Genomic DNA, 6,728 nt, shown 5'->3' with positions numbered 1-6,728 from the left:
TTTCCAAAACATAGTTGGGGAAACAAGCTAACATGGTAGTCAGAGATTGTTTACAGGAAAGAACTTTGAGGTAGTTGTTAGCCCGCCAAGCCTTTCTATTCGAATTTGACTGGAAATGCTGGCATTGTCATGCAAACAATTGGTAAACGTTGAAGTATCCATATATTGTTTCTGTGCTGGTAAAAGCAGGACTACTTAGTAGCCAAGGTCTAATTGAAAAGGGGAATAGTTCCCCGCATATTTGTTTGATTACAAGCACGACAAACACGCTTCACATCGTACAGCATTGCCAGCGCATTGTGCTGTCTTTCTCTCCCATCCCTCTCGCTCTCCCCCTCGCCCCCAAAAAAACTCCACCGGCATGCTCATTACAACAAGCGCCCAAAGTCCGCTTCTGGTTCTAGTTCCTACGCATCACTATAGCGTGGACTCACGTGAAGCTCTCGCTCTCTGTCCCCCCGCTCTCGACTCAAAGAGAAGCAAGCTGTCTACATAGGCTATTTTAGCTTAATGGTGATGGACATTAATTGTTGAACATTAGGCTATTTAAGCAGTTGAAATAAAAAAGCACTGCTGACAACAACCGAACCACAGGACTATTATTTTATATCATGGCATTCTCCAAAGACTATGCCTATTTAATCCGTTTTGCTTCTCCTGTCCTTTATGAATGCGCTTATGTTCAGCCCCCTAAGGCTGTTATGTTCCGCTCCTATGCTTGCGAGACGGTCACTTTCCCAAGGTGAAGTGTTCCAGCCTTGCGAGTAACGTGCATTTTCCCCATCGCGGGCTTAACGTTATGATGCATATCTGGCGTGGTAAACATTACGAATATGCCCTGCTTTTAAGTTTGCCCCAACCCAGGATGTTTCCATTGGCTATGGCCTGATATGCAGGGCTGATATGCACCACAACTCAACACGCTTAAAATGCATGTGAAGCTCGCGCTTCTCAGTCTAGAAAGAGTAGCCTATCGGTGACATTCTTTGCATTGACCACCATCGGTTGAGTTTTAGAATCAATACAAAAAAGACACTTTTATAGCCTACATGGTTTTGTCATCCAGCATGCAATCGAAAATAGGCGAGTGGCTACTTCATCCCCAAACCTTAGTTAGGCTATTAGCAGAGAAGAGTTGGTCTTGCATTCATCAAAGGAGCTTTACTGAGCGGTTGCCTACTTCAGATGCTGGTGAATGGTGCGAAAGGAAGATAATTTATGTTCCAGGGATTCTTGAGAGATGGGACAAAACGCGTTTTGAAAACCTAATTTTGAAAATGCAGAATATGTTGTTGATGGTTATATATTCATGTAGTAGTTTTCAGGCATGTAAAAATACAGGCTCTAGGTAAAAAGGCAAGTTTACCTTCACACCTAGATTTTCGTCAACTCCGTCAGACACAAGAAAAGTGCATAATTAAATTATTATACTAGTCCAACAAGAATCTTTAGCTCTGATTTGAATTGTAATGATACTTAGTTACCTTGATATACAATAATGTGTAATGTATATATTAAAATTTTAATTTAAGACTGTTATTAACACACAGTTAGAAAAATTGTCATTTTCAGACTTTATCTTTTATTTTGCAACCATGAGGAAAACACCTAAAGTGGTTAAAATACATGATGGTATAGATCTAATGACCCTTTATTTCCTAAACAAAAACAAAGAATGATTAAAGAATTAGCTTTTCCCCCAAAATATTACAAAAACACCTGAAAGTGCTGAGGAAAATCTTAAGGAGTTGACAGAAAAACTGACGGAGTTGACATACTGGTCTGATTTTTGAAGCCTATTTAGTGCAAAATGTTTTTTCACAGTTTATTTTGTAGTTTTGTTAAATTCTTAAGCTTGTCTTTTTAAAAAGTTGATTTGTTTTTAATTAAACTTTAGTTTTATCTTTTTTGTCCATGTATCGAAAAATTATGTAGTTATATGCATTGTATGCACATTAATATACATATAATATCCTAAAATAACTTTTCCTCCTGTTTCTACATTTGAAAATAATATCATATCAGCATATTGAGCAGTTTTTGGTGAATTTGTCAACTCCATAAGATTTTGCATGTCAACTCCATAAGAAAATCTTATGGAGTTGACTCTTACGGAGTTGAAAAATAAACCTACTTTTCATACATTTTCTAACAAAAATCATCTGGTACATCAGCAGTCACTTAAGGACTTGCCAATAATTATATAAGCTTAATAAATTATTCTAAGCTTTTATTATACAAAATACTGAAATAACCCTTATTTTTATGCTATGGTGTTGACACATTATGGTTGTGACATAGGTGGTCTTCCTAAAGATGCATTGATAAAATCAAATATTAAATGTGACCTTAACAGAACAGTGTCTCCATGGCGTGTATACCAAACAGGAAGTAGTACCAGGCTGCTTAGAGTGTGAACTGACCACAATAATGGTAGATTTTTTTGTGTTTTAAAAAAATCTTACGGTGTTGACTAAAAGTCCGGACACATGTTCAATAGTTTAAAAAGTATATAAAAAGGTTTATAAAACATTGTACATACATGTAGTTTGATTAATTATCCAAAATACTTGATGACATAAGCTATGATGTTTGTTATATTTCATTTTAACCAATTACTATGGTATTGTCAAATTCTAAATCTTGCTTTCGGACATGGGGTTTTGAAGGTACTGATGACACATTGCAACGTGTAAAATAAAAAAAATAAAACTATATAAATATGAAATCATATTTTAGTGTACAAAACTACTTCAATCATTCCAGCTAATTTTGTTGCAATTTTTAATTACATTTTAAGCACAAACATGAGTTTTATCTCCCGGACATGTTTTGTCCCATCTCTCAAGAATCCCTGGTTCATGTCTGTTCAGGACAGTCTTGCAAACAAAGAGACAACCGTCTATGTTGAATAATTGGTCAAGGCGCGAGATGAGGAATACTTCAGGGCTATTGGAAAAAATTTAAGAAACTTAAACGCAAGCAGCACTGCTGCCCGCGACGCTTGCGCAGGCTATAAACAAGCTATGCGCCCCGAACATCACTGCTTGTTGTTCGATGACTTGAATCGATACATTTATAAGGACATCAAGGCTATCTTATTGATTCCTGGAATACCGCCTCAGCCAGCTGAAAGCAGAGTAGCAGTGTCCCATGTGTCAAATGGTAAGATAATGCTGTTCCTGTCTTCATTTAACGTTTTAAAACTCAGCCTTCCCTTGACACACGCATGTCGGCTACATCATATCAGTTGAAACGCAATCTTTAATGCAGCCTATCGTGAAGTTTAAATGTTATGCGAGGTAGAGGGTGTCCGTAGGTCTTGATTGATACCTGGTGTTGGAGGTAATAGATCAATTGGCCTAAATAAATGTGTTCGTTAGTTTTAGTTGAAGAGCCTAGGCCTATTTGTATTTCCGATAGTTAAAAGCAGGAGAGCCTGGACGTTGCAACCTCAGCTGTTGAGGTATTCGCTTTCGCTATCATTGTCACTTTTACATGTACTAAAATGCAATTTGACTCCAAGTATTTCTTTAATAACTATTGGCTCAGGGGCGGATCTACAGGGGTGGCTAGGGTAGCATTTGACCCCCCTGAAATCTGATTGGCTACCCCAAGTGCTCCCCCAGAAAATGGACAGTAGCCCCGCCCACTCGAGTTACACGAAGCGCATAGATCGCCCACAAATCGCTATCGTGAGTGAAGAAAGGATAACCATTTTCCCCACACACATTTTGATGCAAGTTTGTGTACACACCACCCTCGTGAATTGGGGCATATGGGGTACCATTCGAAAGCTTAGAATGCTGTCTGTCTAGTGGTATGCATAGGAACTCTCTGTGTAGTACGGTCTGACGGCAATGTGAATGGCAGATGTGTGCTTTTCCATCCTGAAGAAGAAAAGCATTAGAAAAATAACATCTTATTTCAGTCCAGACTCATTTCGTTTTCCTTTTAATGAAAAGTTAGTTGTGTGCCATTTAAGATTTTACAGTACTATATAATGCTCTATATCCCATGTGATAAATCAATAGATTCATTTTTGGTGGTAAAGTAGCTTCATGATTAATTCCTGTGAATTCAACTCAAACCTCATGTCTAAAGTCCAAATATTCACTGGCATATGCTAATTGCTGTCTTTGTGTTGGAATAGACTATATGCTAATGCGTATTTTAAAAGAATGTCCGTACAGCACCTTTGATAGCATTGTTATATGTTTGAATTGTAGCAAGTTCTTAGCAGCATTGCATCATTACAGTGACTGGATTTTAGCAGTAACTCTTTAATGTGCTGTCTGAGTTCAATGTGAACTTTGAAATTTGAAATTACATAAAAACACAGATGGTAGAAAATAATTTGATTAACTCTCAGACACCTAAGCATTCATTTCCTTTCAACCTAATTTTACTAAGTCTCTGATGCAGAAACTTTTAAGTTCATTTCTGAGAATTCTGTAGAAACGCTGAAAATCTGCAATAGGGCTTCAGTGAAACACTTATCTTTATCATCTCAAATCACTATATGATTCTCGTATACACAAACACAGATAGCCTACAGGTGTACACACCTGCCTGTGCATTCCAATGGCTTAGCACCCAGGTATTAGGCATTTTCCTTCCAAATAAGAGCAGCCCTTCATATCACTTTTCTAAAAAAACGTATGTTTCCCACATTTGTGGCACATCTACATATTAAATAATTACTTCTAAAATGGTTAAAATGTATTCAGAAAACACAGCTAGCAGTATACAAAAATGGCCATGTTTTTACTTGGAATGTGATCTTTTCTATACTATTTTCTCTCCGGAAATGACTGTGTGGTGTTGGGATATGTAGGCCTTATTTGAGTTAAGTTCAGTCAATGTAAGGCACTAAATATTTCTTTGTAAATCTTGCCATTTGCAATGCAATGGGTTTCTAAGGGTCAAATCACAAAAAATCTTACAAAAAATCACAAAAAATAACTGATTACCTCTTTGACATAATAGGAGACCTAAAATGTGCCAAATGTTGCCAAATGTGACCAATGATTACCAACCCAAAAATACTAAAAAGAACGCCTTAAGAATAAAATCTTGCCAGAATTAAACAGAAGTCTTGATTTATATGAACACAAATCTACAGAATATGTATCTGCCCAAAGCCCTTCTTTAACCCATAGATGACCATCGGAAACCGCTCAATCTGGTAACACTCACAGGTGTCATAAGAACCCGGAAAAATCATTCTCTTCCTCTATTCTATAGTGTTTGAGTGTTTTTTTTTCTTTGTGTAAGAGCATGCCCCTGTGAAATTCATGTGGCTACCCCATTGCTCCCCCAAGAATACAGTAAATGTCTGGTTCCGCCACTTTATTGGCTATGCAGCAATTCTGTGAAAGTAGTCATCTTTCCATGGGAATAGCAAAGTCCAGCACGCGCGCACGCTTATTTCTCTCCTTCCATTGACAATCCACAAGCTCCAACAAGGGGAGGGAAAAAACAGCGCTGTCCATGCGCTTCCTAACAGGTGGCGACCCCACCACTAGTGTCACAGTCATGAGCACACAGACAACCTGGCAGGCACTCCACATCATTGTAAATTTATGTGGCACGCACAGAGCTTAGGTGTCTGATGTGGCAACGAAAAATGGAATTAAAACCACTATCGTCAGATGGATGTGCTGCGGTCAAGATGCTAGACTAACTTTATTGATCAAAGAGGGAAATAAAGGGTGAATTGCTGCCACACGTAGCTGGCAGTCTAGGACATTACGCATCCCCTCGGTGCGGCCGCGGACATTTAATTTATGTTTATTTAATAGGCCCATAGGCTATATCCAAATACGCATTTATTTAGGCCTATTAAACAAAAACGAAAAATAAGCAGGGCGGGGCGGGTCGGGTTAAAAATCATTGTGTAATATTTCGGGCCGGGTTGGGTTGGGTTGGCTGCGTGATGGGTTGGGTTGGGGCGGGCTGTAAATATCAACGGCCAGCGCACCACTACTACATGGTTACTCAAGGCAACTTTCTTTACAAGGCATGGATGTTCATCATTTAACACCCCCAAAACCACTTAATTGATAGTGATTGTGGCTAGCTAACCGTGAGTCAATTGTGACATTTAGGCTATGTGAAATAAGACTGTACAGAACCCATCCTAATAATAAACAAAATGGCTTGCCATCTATCTATCTACCCCCCCCCCCCCCCCCCCCAACCGTGTGCGCCCTGCTGCAAAACTATCCGTATCCCCGCGTGCGCCACCATGGGCCCGAAGAGTCACCACCTCGCCTAAGCGAATTCCTGCGGGAAACACTGAAATCCATCCACCCGGTCAGAAGTTATGGGCCAAATAAAAATTCGTCCATCTTGAATTCGGCTATCTTGATAGTGTTGACCTTCAAACTCTAATCAGTTCATGAACCCACCCTAGAGCATTCACACACCCAATCTGGGAGAAATCCAACCATCCGTTCGAAAGTTACTGCGTTAACACGTAAGACCTAACGCGGCGGCGGTGGCGCACGCAAAACCATTACATCCCAGAGGCTCTGCATTTCGGGGATATAAATACAATTTTACAACAGCACTGTGAGAAAAGAGGTACTGGTAGTCCAGACAGTAATGTATTTGTCATCGCATTTAAGCCTGATCATTATGTACTAACACTAACCTCTACTGTAAACCCTTTTCCTCACTTGTGCACCGCTATCCTTCATGTAAGTTGCAGTGTACAAACCCAA

The sequence above is a fragment of the Engraulis encrasicolus genome, chromosome 1 (assembly GCF_034702125.1).
Source record: "Engraulis encrasicolus isolate BLACKSEA-1 chromosome 1, IST_EnEncr_1.0, whole genome shotgun sequence".
Classification (NCBI taxonomy): Eukaryota; Metazoa; Chordata; class Actinopteri; order Clupeiformes; family Engraulidae; genus Engraulis; species Engraulis encrasicolus.
The sequence above is the reverse complement of the archived record's forward strand: the minus strand, read 5'-3'. Positions refer to the sequence as shown.